Below are 15,914 nucleotides of genomic sequence, written 5' to 3' on the forward strand. Positions count from 1 at the left end.
CGGGGCCTGGGTTTCAGCTGTCCACACCACAGCAGTGGGCAACGAGCTTAAAGCCCCTGATGGCTCTGGGCGCTGACTCTCACCAGTGGCTATGGGTGAAGTCACAGGCGATTTTCAGTAAAAAATTTTTTTTTTTAAAGATATCTGTTTATGGCAAATTTCTTTGTCTTTGGCTTCAGAGATGTGTTGTCTGTTTGTTTGTTTTTATGGCACAGCTCCTTTACAATAACTCTTCAGCTTTTGGTCCCTATCATTTTTTCCCAGGGTAGGAGTACGAACAATCTGATGAGTTTGAGTGAAGAAACTGGGCATGTTCCACTCTCCCTACCTTCTTTCATTTTTTGGGGAAAGGAGAGAGAGGTGTGCTCTGGACTCCTGCAAACTTTAAGACCTACAAGAGAGGTTCTGACCCTTAGGTGTGAGGACTGTTCTCATCCAGAGCTGCCTGTTGTATTTGTTGTGCTCCATTGACTGACTAGGACTCATAGCAACCCTATCAACAATAGCTCTGAACCTTGCCCTACGCTGAGCCACGCTCACCATCCTGGACACGCCTGACTTCATTGTCACAGTCATTGTGTCAATCTGTTTCCTCCAAGACCTTCTTCTCTTGCTTAATTTTGGGTGAGGGGTTTGAAATGTCCTTAGTCATATCACTACAGTCATTTTCTCTATAATTTACTTTATTAGTATTTTCATCTCTACCTAGTTCTTGTATCTTCCCTTCATTTCATTCTCCATAAAATGAAAAATGTGCTATGATTTACTGGGCTTCCCTCATGCCTCAACAGTCTGAGTAGAGATTTATCTAAGAAGCTTAAAATTTAATTAGGAGAATTGGACCTCCCCAAAAATTGAAATAACACATAATTTATTTTAAGAGTAACAATAAATAGAGATAACACATAACTCATTATATGTCTTGTAATGAAGTGATGGATTTTGCTTTTTAAAAAAAGTTGTATTCTTCCAATCTGTAGCTAAAATATTTACATGAGACCCTGGTGATATACAGATGGTGGTTTATAGAGCACAGTGTGTTCAAACCAAACAGTTGCTCTATTCCTGATTTTGGAAACTTGTCAAGGAATCAGTGTTTACTTAGACAGCTAGGGGTCCTAAGCAACTCTTGCGTTGGCTGGAATCGAGCCAAGGAGAAATCATGGCTGAGCACATTCCTCTTCTCCCACCCTACCTCCACCCTTAAAACCAGACCTTTTGACTCTTCAGGGCCCTCTACAGGGCATCATGCTCAGCCTCTGGTCAACTGTCCCATCCACCAGGCTACACAGTAGAGACTAAATCCTGCTGTAGAATTGTCTTCTTGGCACCCAACCTAGTATTTCTATAAATGAATGTCCATTTCATTTAACTCTCAAAGGAACGCAGTGGACTTTGGGACAAAAGAGTTGACGTTTAATATGCTTTTATTAACTCTGCGTCATATATTGGGTGAACCAGCTATGGGAAGCAGGTCATAGAGACTCTACAAAGGCCTGGAAACAAGAGCTGCCATTTTTACCCAAAGAAAGAAAACAAGCCCAGCATGACCATAGAATAACCACCATGCTAGTTGTGTGCGATAGTTTGTACTATGTTCCTTGAAACACTTATTGCTTTTGTTAGTTGCTATTGAGTGAGTTCCAAAAAATAGTAAAACAGAATAAAACATTGTCTAGTCCTCCACTATCTTCATGATCACTGTTGTGTGCAGTTACCTTTTGGAATTAGATCATTAAAACTTTCTTCTTAGTCTATCTTAATATGGAAGCTCTGCCGAAACCAACTGCCATGGGCCACCTTTCTGGAATTTGCTGTATCAGTAGCATAGCTTTGATGATCACAACACAAAAGTCACTACAGTAAAACAAACTAACGAACTGGTGGTGGGCCTGGTACATAAGCTCTCAATAATAGATAATGTTACCAGAAAACCATGATTCTGCCACATTCCACCCAAAACCCCTGTTATGGACATGGATTGAAGTGGGCAGATGTTTTATTATACATGCTAAAATACAAGAGACTGGGGTATGAGCTTCTCAAATCTACCTCCATAAGAAAAAGTTCTGAGGAGATATGTATAGACTAGATTATGGATGTAGGGAAGAGCTCATGTTTATTTATCTCTTTGGTGAGGGAAGATTGAGGTTATCTTTAGGAAAGGAGAGATTATGTGAATAAGCATACACACAGCTGGCCTCTAAGACTGCCTCTTTCGCTATTGAGTCATCACAGGGCGTATGCTCTGCATATTTTTTTCTTTTAAGATGGGATCTACCTGGCTAGGGCTTAGTCATCATTGAACATACACTTTCAAGATGGCTGCCCTCTAAAAAATCATGTAAGGATTACGTGATGACACCTGAAGCTCTTAGAGTTAAACGTTGTTAGGAGAGAATATCTGAAAGTAACTAGGCTACACTTTGATGAATATAAACCGAAGTGTGTCAGCAAATAGATGTTGCCTGGACATGCTCAACAGCCATTACCAAGAAATTTGAAAGATGGCTACATAGGAAAATGACTGGTAGAGATTCATATTTGTCTTAATTTAAAAAAGACCAAATAGAACATACAAATTATTGAACAATATCATTAATATTATATGCAAGTAAAATCATGCTGAAGATAATACAAAAATGGTTAGAAAAATATATTGTTGTGGAACTGTCTGGAATTGAAGCTGGGTTCAGAAGAGGCCTCATGTCATTTCTTTTTTTAAATTAAATTTTATTAATTTTAATGAACATTTACAGAGATTTTGGGTTGCCATTCATTCATTGTTGCACTATTTTCTCTACCCTCACCCTCCCCAGTTCATTCCTCTTCCCCCCCCTTGAAAGTCTGTTTTAATTGTCCAATTGCCACAGGGCTTGTCAAAGCCAGTTCTGATTAATCTCCTTTGTCAGTGTGTCCCTTGCCATTCCCTCTCACTTCTCCCTGAGAGAGACTTCACCCTGACTCATAAGGAAAAGGGGACAGCATATTCTCTTAGCTACTTCCTGCTGAAAAGGGACGCTGTGGGTTTCAGGGTGAAGATCTTCTCTCACTACTCTAAAAGGCCCCTTTGGCAATAGGAAACATATAGACTATTGTGGAGATTGATTTTTTAATTTAGATGCACTGTTATCAATTGTGCTTAGCCGTACATGTTCATATCCTTGAAGATGTATCATGGAACTGTTGCAGCCTAGAAGACACATATTTAACTAACAAGTTAAAAGTACATAAGTCAAAAATTAAAAAGCAATAATATTCCAAGTAGAGGTTCTGATAGTGGCACAAATCAAGTTACAGAGGGAAGGTATTTCTTTCAATAAAAGGCCTATTGACTAGCACTTTGTCTATTATAGTATAAAGGTTAGGAACCACAAGATGTAGAGGCTCAGCTATGTCATTTATTGTTCTTAAGTCCTGGAGCAAATTCCATCTACCACTGGGTTGTTTTACAGCTCTGAAAACTGGATGCAAGGCAGAGGTGAAGTAAGGAACTGCTTATGAGGTTTTCTGTCAATTCCAACAACTAAGAAACAGTGAGAAGAGTTGGGACCTCAGAAGGCTTTTAGGACCAAATAGTAGGCTCTTGTGTCCAGAAGAAAACTAATATACTTACCAGCAATGTTAATGCTCACCCACAGTTCTTCTGGGAGGATCTAAATCGTTGAAGCTCATGTCATTTCTGAGGTGTTCAACCAAAGCTGAACTGTGGATTCAGTAGCCAATGTAAAAAAAAGCACAAGAAGTTGAAGGAAGCTTAGACATCACTTGATTATAGCTCACAAAGACTGTAGAAAGGAGGCAAGCCATGAGGCAAGGCAGTAATCTTTCCACAAAGTTTTTACAGTACTGGAGATGAAGCCGACCCTCTTGCCACACTTGTACACTAATCACTAACCTTATCACATTATGCACCCGTGCAGTTACATTTGTTGTTGTTGTTGACTCATAACGACTCTATGAGAAAGAGAGGATGATCCAATGAACATCCAACCTGTTCAATGAACAGAGCAAGGGAACACTGCATGGTTTAAAATCAGGAAAGGTGTATGTCAGGGTCGTATCCTTTTCCCATACTTATTCAATCTCTACACTGAGCAAATAATTTTAAAAGCTGGTCTATATGGAGAAGAATGTGGTGCCTAGATTGGAGGGGGACCCAGCAACAACTTGATTGGGGAAAGTGAAGAAGACTTGAAGCACTTAGTGCAGACTGTCAAAGATGACATATTTCAATATGGATTACATCACAACAAGTAAACAAAAATCCTCACCACTGGACCAATAGGCAACATCATAATATATGAAGAAAATATTGAAGTTGTCAGCAATTTCATCTTATTTGGATACACAATCAACTCCCATCGTATTCGTTGTTGTTGTTGTTGTGTGCCATCGAGTCACTTGCGACTTATAGCGACCCCATGTACAATAGCACTAAAACCTGCTCTATCATGTGCCAACTTTACTGTCTATGACACACCTACCCTCATTTCCTTAGTCACTGAATCAATCTCCTTAATGGATCATCTCTCTTTCTGTCTCTCCACCCTTCCAAGCATGATGTCCCTCTCCAAGGACTGACCCCTCCTTGCAACACGCCCAAAGTATGTCAGACAAAGCCACAGAATGCTTGCCTCCAATAAGCAACCTGGTTTCACCCTCTCCAGGAACTGTTTGTTCAGGATCAACCTGGTTAGTCCATGGTATATTCAATACTCTTCTCCCGCACCAAAGCTCAAAGGCATCAATTCTCTTTCTATCATACCTAGTCATTGTCCATTTCTCTGATGAATAGCAAGAAATTGCAAAGACTATGGCCTGAATCCAAGGTACTGAGGAGCAACAATGACAGGCTGGAGACTAAGGTGAGCCTGATACAGGCCATGGTCTTTGCCATTACTTGCTATTGCATCGAGAGCTGGACAATGACTAGGGATAACAGAAGGAGAGTTGATGCCTTTGAGCTTTGGTGCTAGAGAAAAGTATTGAATATACCATGGACTGCTAGGAAAACAAGTTTTGACCTGGAGAGGGTGAAGCCAGCATTCTCCTTGTAGGCAAAGATTCTGAAGCTCTGTCTGTCATACTTTGGACATGTTACAAGGCAGGATCAGTCCTTGGAGAGGGACGTCATGCTTGGGAGGGTGAAGGGACAGCACAGGAGAGGAAGACCCTCGATATGGATTGATTCCGTCACTGGGGCAATGGGCATAGGTGTATCAGAGACAATAAGCTTGGCAAGAGAGAGAGCAGGGTTTAGGCTGTACATAGGGTTGCTATGAGTCACAAGCCACTTGATGGCACATAACAACAACAACATAGCCTGGATCTGGCTCATCTTAGTCTGATGTCATTGTTCTTCAGTACTCTGGAGAGGTTTCTAACAGCAGACATTCCCAATGCTATTTGTCTTTTGATTTCCTGGCTGCTGGTACCAAGAGTGTTGATTGTGGAGCCAACCAAACTAAAGCTGTTAATAATTTCTATCTCTTCATCATCTATCATAATGCTGCCAGTCAGACCAGTGGTGAGACTCTTTGTTTTCTCAATATTGAGCTTCAATTCATATTGAAGGCTGAAATCCTTGACTTTCTGCAACAAGTGCTTCAGGTCCTCCTCAGTTTCAGCAAGCAGGGTTGTGTTGAGAAAATACTCTGTCAAATACCTCTCCAAAGAGCTAAAGAGTGATTACATCGGTTTAAAGATTAAAGTGCACTCGATCCAACCCATAGTGTTTTTAATTACTTGGTAACAATGCCAACAATGCACAAGGATGACAGAAGAGTCAATTCCTTTGAACTGAAGAAGAATCAATGCCTTTGAGCTGTGGTGTTGGAGAAGAGGACTGAGTATCCCATGGACTGCCCAAAGAACAAACATGTGTGTCTTGAAAGAAATACAATCAGGGTGCTCATTGGAGGATTTATTTTTCACCAGCATAACAACTCATTTCTACTTGGTCATCCTTAGTCATTGTCCAGCTCTCAGATGCATAGCAAGTAAATGAGAAGATCATGTCTTGCATTCAGCACCTTAGTCTTTAGACTAACATTATTGCTCTTTAGCACTCTGGAGAGGTCCTTTAAAGTAGATTTTCCCAATGTAACTTGTATTTTGATTTTCTGACTGTTGGTGCCAACAGTGTTGACTGTAGAGTCAAGCATGATGAAATCATTAATAACTTCAATCTTTCTTCCATTTATCATGATACTGCCTATTTGACCCTGTGGTGAGAATTTTCATTTTCTTTATATTAAAATGCAATCCACAGAAGGGAGCTCTACTTTGCTAGTGGCAAGAAGATGTACTGTAATCCCAAAGGTGTGAGGTTCAAATCCACTAAATATTCTGCTGGAGAAGTAGGGACAATTTCCTCCTGTGCCAATCGAATCTGATTTGACAATACACAGAGAGAGAATGATTTTCTGCAGGAAGCACTTCAAGTCCTCCTAACTTTCAGCAAGCATGGTTATGCATAACACAGATTGTTGATAAAACTTTTTCCAATCACAACAAATGCTGGCGAGGTTGTAGAGAAACTGGAACCCTTATTCACTGTTGGTGGTGGGAGTGTAAAATGGTGCAAATACTATGGAAGGCTGTATGGTGCTTTCTCAAAAGGTTGCAAATAGAAATACCATTTGACCCAGAAATTCCACTTCTGGGAATTTACCCTAAAGAAACCATAACCACCACCCAAGCAGATATATGCACACCCATGTTTATTGCAGCTTTGTTCACAACAGCAAAGAGCTGGAAACAACCCAAGTGTCCATGAGCAAATGAATGGATAGAGAAGCTCTAGAATATTCACACAATGGAATACTATGCAGCACTGAAAAACAAGGAACTCATGAAATACTATGCTAAGAGGATGACCCTAGAGGACATTATGCTGAGTGAAATATCTCAATCACAAAAGGACAAATATTGCATAGACCCACTATTGTAAAATAGGACTGACATTGGAGTTGAGGGAAGGCAGAGAAGAAGGGGAGGAATGATGTATACTGCATTGAAACAGATGAGGGAGGGAACTATTTAAAAGGGATATATGATTAGGTATTATTGTCATGACAGGAGTCTTGAAAGCTGTACAATGTAGTGGACTTGTGGGGAGGAATTGCATAGCAATGAATGGGTTTTTCTTTTATTCATCAAGGAGAAAAGTGAGTTGGAAGGAGGGGGTGGGCAGGTAGAAAAGTGCAATAATGAATGACTGGAAACCCTAAGTCACTCTAAACTTTCATTAAAATTAAGAAAATTAATTAAAAAAAACTTTCTCCAATTCTGATGCCATATGCTTTTTTCATATAGTCTAGCTTCTTAAATGATCTGTTGAGCAGATAGATAGGAAAGGCATTGAGAAACGATACATCCCTGACACACTCTTTTATTGGTTGTGAACCATGCAGTGTTCCCTTGCTCTATTTGGATGACAGCTTCTTGGTCTAGATACAGATTTAGCATGAGCATAATCAAGTGTTCTAGGATTCCTATTCTTCTCAATTCCTATTCTTAGGTACTATATTTTTGTGATATGCATAGCCAAATACTTTGCATTGTCAATAAAACACAAGTAGACATCCTTCAAGTACTCTCTGCTTTCAGTCAAGATACATCTAAACATCAGCATTGATATCTCTAGTGCCACAGCCTTTTCTTAAAATTTTTTTATTATTATTCATTTCAATGAACATTTGCAGAGATTGTGGATTCCCACCACGGCCTTTTCTAAACCCAGCTGGTATTCCTGTCAGTTCTCTACTGATGCACTGTTATAGTTTCGGGATAATATTCAGCAAGATTTTGCATGTGATATTAATGATACTGTTTGATAATTTCTGTATTCTGTTAGATCACCTTTTTGGGAGATTAAGAATAGCCATGGATGTCTTCAATTGGCTTGGTAGCTGTTCTCCAGATTACTTGGCACAACCTGGTGAGCACATCCAGGGCTGTATCTGTTTGCTAAAATAAGTTAATTAGTATTCTATCAATTTCTGGCATCTTATTTTTGCCAATTCCTTAAGAGCAGCTTGAACTTCTTCCTTTATTATCAGTAGTGCTTTATCATATGCTACTTCTTAAAATGGTTCTATGCCAGCCAATTCTTTTTGGTACAACAACAATAGCAAGACATTAATAATATCATTCAAAATGTGTTCTTGGGCCTTGAGAAGGCTGCATTAGCTGAATGCTGGCCTTCTTGATCAGATCCTTCTCAGGAGTAGATAATTCAACACATTTTATAAAGAAGGAAAGGAAACAAAAATTAGAAAGTCTGTGATTCAAAGTAAACATATGAGTGATTCAACTCAAGATTAAAACAAAAGTTTTCTTCCTATTCATTGAAAAAGTTATCTTTGATACAAGGTTAGAAATTATTGTTACTATTATGTTAACAGAAGAGTGATGCCTAGCTATAGATTGTAGGGTTGAGAGGCAAACTATAACAGTTCAAAGATTTAAACTTGATAATGAGATCTTCCTCAAAATTTTCCTTCTAGGCTTAGACAAAATGTCTAGAGCCTAATAAAGAATCCTCCTTCCATTTTCCTTCTACACTAAAAGGACACTTCTCCCTTTGAAAATATTAGTAAATAAATTTTCATTTTCCTATTCTTTTCTTGCCTGTAGCAATAATAGTAATTGTTCTCATTATTCTCATTGCTATAATTTTGAAAACTGACGGGATCCATGTATTGGCAGGACCGAAGGGAATTATGCTAGCACGTTGGTACAGTGTATACCCTGGTTTTGATTTCTCTTGTCTGGTCAAAGTAATAAAATAGGTAGGAGACAATGGGAAGGTCAGCACCATCGAGACAATAAAGAATGTACAGCAATTTCAGTAACCCTTTAAAAAGCCCAGGGTTTAGCAATTTCTTTCCTTCTTTTTCATTTACTCATTATTGTACATTTTCTTCCCTTCCCCTTCTCCCCTCCTCCCTCAGTCCACTTTGAAATGCACCTCTAGTTCCAGATTGGTACCATACATATACTGCCTAATCATATATTCTTTTCAGACTGTTCTTCCCCTCATCTGTTCCAATGCAATACTGTTTAGCAATTTTAATGGCTCTTAAAAGAGACATTATCTGACTTGTTTGAAGTAGTCCCAAGGGCTTAGCCCTTGTTACACCAAGGGGACCCAATGCGATGTCTAGCTTGCCAAGAGGAAAGACCAAGAGGCAGAAGCTAGCTGAAAGTAAAGCCAGTTTACTTATGTAGCTAAAGTGCATTCCACAGAAAGGAAAGGGGTGGAGAGAACCCTTGTGCCACGAGGGTGACGAGGACCCTTGTGCCACAAAGCCATATATAGTTGGCTTGCTTCTTTGTTTGGGCATGTTTTAGGGCTTGAATCTGGGCCAATGGGATGAAGCCTTGGGAAGTTCAAAATTCGGTAGGCAATTCTTACTCCTGACCCTTGTTCCTAACATCACTGGTTGCATGAGGGATCTGACACACCTACAAAACTTAACTAAGTTGTTTTGGGTACAGTCTTCACTGTGAAGACTGTGAGTGCTGAGGTCCTTCCTATAAGGTAATGATATTTGTTTCCTGATTTTGATTGGGTAGGGGCTAATTTTAGTTTCTTCATTTGATTTTTGTCTTCTGTTGGGCAGGAGTGGCATCCACCTCCTAAACAACATACCTCTGCAAACTCTATGAACTTTGATAAATGTTGATAGTCATAGAAAGACTTCAGAACTTTTGTTCATAAGGTCACTGTGTGTTGTGCTCGACCCGAAGACGATCAATAACATTGGGCAATCTATTTCCATGTGATTTGTTGTTGTTGTTGAGAAATCAAATTTCATAGAATTTCAGAGGTATGTTGTTCAGGAAGTGGATGCTACTCCTGCTCTATGTGATTTACTACCCCTGAAAACCTACTGGAGGGTCAGCTATGAGTTGGTTCTAACTCAATAACACACAACAACAACAATGGCCCTTAGCAAGATTCTGAGAGAGTTGTTCATAGAGTTCTCAAAGGCTTCCTATTTCACTTTGGCTTGGAGGAGGCCTTGGTACAACTTTTTTGGTCTCCTCTGTCTGGGTTCATCTGACACCAGCCTCCTCCACTGTGCCAACCCAAGTCTGATCTCAATGAGATCAAAGTTGTGTACCTGAAGTGTACCAGTGTCAATGCCATATCCACTCTAGCTCCCAAGATTGGCCCTCTGGCTCTCTCTTCAAAAAGGTTGGTGATGACATTGCCAAGGTCACTCATGACTGAAAGGGACTTGAGGATTTCTGTGAAGCCGACCATTCAGAATAGACAGGCCCAGATGGAAGTGGTACCTTCTGCCTCTGCCTTGATCATCAGAGCCCTGAAGGAATCACTCAGAGAAAGAACAGAAAAATGTTAAACACAGAAGGATTAACACTTTAGATAAGACTGTTGGCATTGCCTGGCAGATGTGACCCCCATCTTTAACCAGAGAACTCTCTGAACTCTGGAACTCTGGAACTCTGCAGTCTGTGGGTTGCAATGTTGATGACTGCCACTCTCATGACATCAACAGTGGTGCTGCGGAATGCCCAGCTGGCTAAGAACTGCAGAGGAAAGTACTTCCATAAAGGATCGTTTATTTACCAACAACAACAGCAACTATAAAAGGCTAGGTATTTCAGAAGTAAATAGCCAGTCCTGTTTCTGAGTCTGTTTTAATCTAGGAGCTCTCTAAAACCTGTCCACCATAGGTGTTGCTGACATTGGCTGAATCGTGTACACTCGTGACCCTATCAATCATCCATATGGTTCCCATGTTGTTAAGTGCTATTTAGTCAAGCACGATGCACAGAGGCCCTAGGAACAACAGATCTGAACCCTGTCCTATCTTGTACCATCCTCATAATCTCTAGTATGCTTGAGCACATTGTTACAGGCACTGTGTCAATCTCTCTTGTTTGGGATCTTCCTCTCTTTCTCTGGCTCTCCACCTTTCCGAGCATAACGTCCTTTGCAAGGATTAGCCTCTTCTAACAACATGCCCAAAGTATGTGAGATGAAGTTTCACCATCCTCAGCTCTAAGGAGTACTCTGGTAACACTTCTTACAAGACAGACATTTTTGTTTTTTTGACAGTCTTTGGGATATTCAATTGTTGTTTTTGTTGTTAGGTGCCATCAAGTCGAGTATGGCTCATAGTGACCCTATAAACACAAGATCTGAACGCTGTTCTATCCTGTGCCATCTCACACTTTCTGACACACAAGAGCCCGTTGCAGCAGTTACCGTGTCAATCCACCTGGTCAAAGATCTTTCTCTCCTTCGCCAACCCTCCACCCTTCCCAGCACCATGTCCTTTTCCAAGTAATAGCCCTTCCTAATAAAATGCCCAAATTCTATGAGGCAAAGCTTCATTATTCTCGCCTTCAAAGAATATTCTTTTTTTAAAACCAAATTTTTATTTTATATTGATTTACTTATAAAGTTCATGTACTCTATTTCTCACACTAGATCTTTCCCATTTAATTTGCCACCCCTACCTCCACCCATCAAATTGTAAGACCCTATCATTACCTCTTTCCCTGCCCATCCTCACCCCTCTGCTCCCCCTCCCACCTACCCCCCAGGATCCTCATACATGTTTTACTAGTTATCTTCTAAAGAATATTCTTTACAGAGGCAACATCATGTCTCCAAAGACGACTCCGGCTGCACCCTCTCACCAGTGGTGAGAATCTTTGTTTTCTTGATGTCAAGCTTCAATCCATATTGAAGGCTGCAGTCCTTGACCTTCTGCAGCCAATGTCTCAGGTCTTCCTTGGTTTCAGCAAGTAAGGTTGTGTCATCTGCATAAAGTAGGTTGTTGATGAGTCTTCCTCCAATCCTGATGCCATAGTCCTCCTCAAAAAGCTCAGCCTCCCCAGATTATCTGTTCTGCATATAGACTGAAAAGCTATGGAGAAAAGAAAAAAAAGAAAAGGTGTGGAGATAGGATGCATTACTGGTGCACAACTTTCCTGATTTTGAACCATGCAGTGTTTCCTTGCTCTGTTCTGACTACAGCTGCCTGGTCCAAGTACAGGTTTCACATAAGCACAATAAATTGTTCTGGGATTCCCATTCTTTTCTAAGTTAGCCACAATTTGTTGTGATCCACCTAGTCAAATGCTTTTACATAGTCAATAAAACACAGATAGACATTCCTCTGGTACTCTCTGCTTTCAGCTAAGATTCATCTAATATTGGCTATAATGTTCCCTAGTGCCTCTGGCTTTTCTAAACCTTGGAAGTTCTCCTTTGATGATTACTGTTCTAAACCTTTTAAAAAAAACATAGTCTTCAGCAGAATCTTGCTTGCGTGTGATATTAGTGTTATTGTTTGATAATTTCCATACTCTGTTGGATTACCTTCTTTTGGAATGGGAATAAGTATGGATATCCTCCAGTCAGTTGGCTAGGTAGTTGTCCTCCACATTTCTGTGCTTCCAGGACAGCATCTGTTTGTTGAAATATATCAACTGGTATGCAGTCGGTTTCTGGGTCCTTGTTTTTTGTCAATCCTTTCAGAGAAGCTTGAACTTTCTCCTTAATCGCCATTGCCTCTTGATCATAAGTTGTTTTATGGAATTCTTCTTTGTCAGTCAATTCTTTTTGATATTTGACTCTGTGTCTTCCTTCCATCTTCTTTTGATGCTGCCTCCTGGGTCATTCAGTATTCTGCCCACAGTATCCTAAAGTATCTCAATTCAGGGCTTCAATTTGTTCCTCAGTTTCTTTAGTTTCAGAACTGCTGAAACAAGTTCATCCTTTTTGATTTTCCAGCGCCAGTGCTTTGCACATTTTATTATAATACTTTGTTTTGTCTTCCCATGATGTCCTTTGAAATCTTTTGTTCAGCTTCTTAACATCTTGATTTCTTCCCTTTGCTTTGGTTTCTTGGCACTCTAGTACAACATTCAAAGTCTCTTCTGACATCCATCTTGGTATTTTGGAAAGATCCTTGACAGCTGATTTTCCCAATGCAACTCTTGTTTTGTTTTCTTGACTGCTGTTACCCTGGATATTGATTGTCGATCCAAGTGAAATTAAACAATGACAATTTCAATCTTCTCTCCATCTATCACATTGTTGCCTATTGTTCCAGCAATCAGGATTTTTGTTTTACTGATATTGAGATGAAATCCAAATTGAAGGCTATAAATCTTTGATCTTCTCTCCTAAGTCTTTCAAGTAAGTCCTCTTCACTTTCAGCCAACAAAGTTGTCATTTGCATAATGCACATTATTGACAAATCTTGCTCCAATCCTGATGCCTCATTGTTCTTCAGAGTCCAGCTTTTTAAATCAGTTGTTCAACATACAGATTAAATTTTTGTTGTTGTTGTTGTTAAGTGCTGTTGAGCCGTAGATGATTCATAGGGACCCTATGAACAAAAGACCTGAACACTTGTATAACTTTATTTCTCCAGGTTCATAGGGTTTCTGGAGGCAAGCTATTACGGAAGTGGATGTCACTCCTACTTCCAAGCTTGTTTTAATTGAGGAGCTTCACCAAACACTGTCCACCATGGGTAACCATTATCTCATTTGACACATCAGTGTCACAATGTTCAGCTTCACAGCAACTATGAATTACCTCTGTACAGCAAGTGGACAGACCAGGGCTATACAACCTAGAAGAGTGTTTGACCAAAAACAATTAAAAACAGGCCCGAGGGCCGCAGATTAAAGTCACCCATCTTTGGCTTGGTAGCATCACTCTCTGTCCACTGGACCAACTGAGCTCTCTTTATGTTGTTGTTGTTGTTAAGTGCTGTCCAGTCATAGGCAACTCATAGTGACCCTGTGAACAAAAGACCTGAACACTTCTATAACTTCCATCCTTTCTCCAGGTTCATAGGGTTTCTGGAGGCAAGCTATTTCAGAAGTGGATGCCACTTCTGCTTCCAAGCTAGACCCTGGCTTCACTTTTTCCAAAAACTTATCTGTTTGTTCTTCTAGCAGTCCATCAGATATTCAGTACTATTCTCTAACACCACAGTTCAAATACTCTAAAGCACACAGTGACCCTGGTTACCATCCTGCTTAAAAATCTTACTTTCTTGTTAAGTCTGAAAACTTATCTTAAAAGTAAAAATGTCAGAAGCAGACCAACTTCTCTCCCTCTTTATTTTCTTCCCTTCTTTTCCTCGTGTACCACCTTTGCTTGCTATGTCTCTTCTTTATCTCTTTTCTTCTAGTGATTATGCTAAGCACTAAGGCATAAAAGACCACTAATATCATAGACTATTCTTGAAGCACATAGTCTTGTCCCACTATAACTTACATATAGTATGGAGGGTGGATGGTTAAGGAGCAAAGCTAATGGAGAGATTTAGTTTCAAAGCTGTAGCAGAAATCCAGAGCTGATGTGCTGTCAAGTTGGAATAGACTCATGGCTAATCCTCTGGTGGGTTTTCAAGGTAGTAAATTGCACAGAAGATTGCTCATTTTTTTCTCCCTTGAAGCAGCTGTTGGATTTTAACTTCACATCTTGAGTTAGCAGTGCAACTCCTTACCACTAGACTACTATACTAGATTTCCCCTAGGTGGTAACTTTAGATAACAAGTATATGACAAATACATATGTACATTTACATATACAACAAATACAAAATAATACTTACTTTAAATGAACTTCAGTTTGAGAATATATTGCTTCTCCCAACACATTTCAAGTTTCATTTACCACAGCAGCTGCTGTATCATCACAACTGGTTTCAATTCCCAGTTCTAGTTTATGAAGAAATAGTTTTCCAGGATGAAAAATAAGACATCTTGTGTTGTTGTTGTTAAGTGCCATTGAGTCGCAGGCAACTCATAGCAAGCATATGAAGGAGAGTCCTCAACGCTTCGCTTGGGTATCTTTCGTCCTCTCTCCAGGTTCATAGGGTTTCTGGAGGCAAGTTATTACAGAAGTGGATACCATTCCTCCTTCCAAGTTTCTTTTAATCAGGGAGCTCCACCAAACACTATCTGCATTGGGTAACCAACCATTAATGCATTTGACACATCAGTGTCACAATAAAACATCTTAGTACTTCATAAATTTTTCTTTTTGATGGCTTAGAAAAAGATCCTGCTGTCTTATTCAATATTAACATATTAACTTTATAGATAATTTCTTCCTAATAAATGAGAGAGTTTCATCTTCTTTCCTTTACAAATGGAGCCCAGTGCCCTTGCTAGGGCAGGAGCAACAGATTAAATAGGTATGGGAAAAAAAGATATAACCCTTTCCTAATATTAAGCAATGCAATATTCCCTTGTTCTGTTTGGACAACAGCTTCTTGATCTAGGTATAGGATTTGCATGAAGCAGCATAGCACAACCATTTTCAAGAGCTTATCCATGTGGTTTGGAAACCAGAGAACCCAGGAGGGCAGTAGTAGCAGCAGCAGCTGAAAATGTTGTGAAACTAATTTGAAACACGGAGTTGGAAGAGCATGAGAGCACAGGACCGTAAACAGCACAGCATGGCCGTCTTGAGCAGCTATCTACGTGGGATAGAAACCAGGGGGGCAGCGGCAGCAGCAGCATCCACACAGCTGAAAAGTCCAATTCTTCCCTTGTTCCCTGTGCCCACCTGCCACCCTCTCCTACTACTCACCAAACATTGGGCAGTGTTCTCCCCACCCTCCTCTCCATCCTTCTCCAAACCCAGCTCTACCTCAAGGCATAGCCATGCCATCTGTTTCTGGAGCTGGAAGGTCTCAGAGCCTGAGGACTGTGCCAGTCTTGGCAGATAATGTTGTTACATTGTTTAGTGCTATAGACTGAACTCTGTCTTATCTTGTGCCATCCTTATTATCCTTGACACATTTTAGTCCATTGAAGATAACATACATTAATAAATAACTTGTCACACAATTTGATGGGTGATGGGAGGGTTGGGTAAAGGAAATGAGAAAGAT

This window comes from Elephantulus edwardii, unplaced genomic scaffold (assembly GCF_000299155.1).
Source record: "Elephantulus edwardii isolate Elephantulus edwardi_28Jun2011 unplaced genomic scaffold, EleEdw1.0 scaffold00028, whole genome shotgun sequence".
NCBI classification, from domain to species: domain Eukaryota; kingdom Metazoa; phylum Chordata; class Mammalia; order Macroscelidea; family Macroscelididae; genus Elephantulus; species Elephantulus edwardii.